Source organism: Mus caroli, chromosome 17 (genome assembly GCF_900094665.2).
Source record: "Mus caroli chromosome 17, CAROLI_EIJ_v1.1, whole genome shotgun sequence".
NCBI lineage: Eukaryota > Metazoa > Chordata > Mammalia > Rodentia > Muridae > Mus > Mus caroli.
The window spans coordinates 38,559,477-38,561,202 of NC_034586.1; positions in this window are offsets into that span (position 1 = coordinate 38,559,477).

A 1,726-nucleotide genomic window follows, 5' to 3' on the forward strand; every position below is an offset into this window, starting at 1 on the left:
TTTCTTTCTTTCTTTCTTTCTTTCTTTCTTTCTTTCTTTCTTTCTTTCTTTCTCTCTCACTCTCTCTCTCACTCTCTCTCTCTTTCTCTCTCTCTTTCTTTCTATCTTTCTTTCTTTCTTTCTTTCTTTCTTTCTTTCTTTCTTTCTTTCTTTCTTTCTTTCTTTCTTTTTCAGAACCTCAAACTAGTCATGTAAAAAGTCATGTGAATTTTAAATGTTTTACTTATTCAATGATGAACAGTTTAAACATAATACTATATGGCAAGTTTTAGTGTCCAGGGGTCCTAATTGAGGCCCATATAATATAGGAAAGAATTCCTCCAATTAAAGGAGTCTCTAAATAACAAGTATTATTAAACAAATAATAGTTTTGCTTATAAAAATGATTTGGTCTGTACTTTAGTCTATAGTCTGCACTTCTTAAAATCAGAAGCACTGGCAAGTTCACAGACTATGTAAGCATCTGGGTTGGAGAGAAGAGAGGACTGGATTTGAAACACACAATGAGGTGATGGAGAAAAGCAAAAATCTTTACCTCTATCTTCATGGATGCTGCTGTATCCATGCATTGACACAACACTAAATAAGTGATGGGATCAAAGCCATGCACTAACCTAATCTAATCTCTTTAATGTGTTCTTATTATTGTTATGGTAATAATTACTCTTCTGCAGGTAGAAAGTTAGAGTAAAATACACATGAGAATTTACAAATGGGACCTCATAAAATTGCAAAGCTTCTGTAAGGCAAACGACACTGTCAATAAGACAAAAAGGCCACCAACAAATTGGGAAAGGATCTTTACCAATCCTAAATCAGAAAGGGACTATTATCCAGTATATATATATAAAGAACTCAAGAAGATGGACTCCAGAAAATCAAATAACTGTATTAAAAAGTGGGGTACAGAGATAAACAAAGAATACTCAACTGAAGAATACTGAAGGGCTGAGAAGCACCTGAAAAAATGTTCAACAGACTTAATCATCATGGAAATGCAAATCAAAACAACCCTGAGATTCCATCTCACACCAGTCAAGATGGCTAAGATCAAAAATTCAGGTGACAGCAGATGCTGTCAAGGATGTGGAGAAAGAGGAACACTCCTCCATTGTTGGTGGGATTGCAAGCTGGTACAACCATTCTGGAAATCAGTCTGATGGTTTCTCAGAAAATTGGACATAGTACTACCAGAAGATCCAGCAATTCTTCTCCTGGGCATATACCCAGAAGATGTTCCAACTGGTAATAAGGACACATGCTCCACTATGTTCATGGCAGCCTTATTTATAATAGCCAGAATCTGGAAAGAACCCAGATGCTCCTGAACAGAGGAATGGATACAGAAAATGTAGTACATTTACACAATGGAGTACTACTTAGCAATTAAAAACAATGAATTCATGAAATTCTTAGGAAAATGAATGCATCTGGAGCATATCATACTGAGCCATCATTGGGAAGAGAGGCTCCTTGGTCTTGCAAACTTTATATGCCCCAATACAGTGGAATGCCAAGGCCAAGAAGTAGGAGTGGGTGGGTACAGCAGCAGGGCAGGGGGAGGGTATAGGGGAGTTTTGTTATAGCATTTGAAATGTAAATGAAGAAAATATCTAATAAAAATTTGAAAAAAATAGGTCAACTCTTTTTTTTTATTTTTAATATTTTTTATTACGTATTTTCCTCAATTACATTTCCAATGCTATCACAAAAGTCCCCCATACCC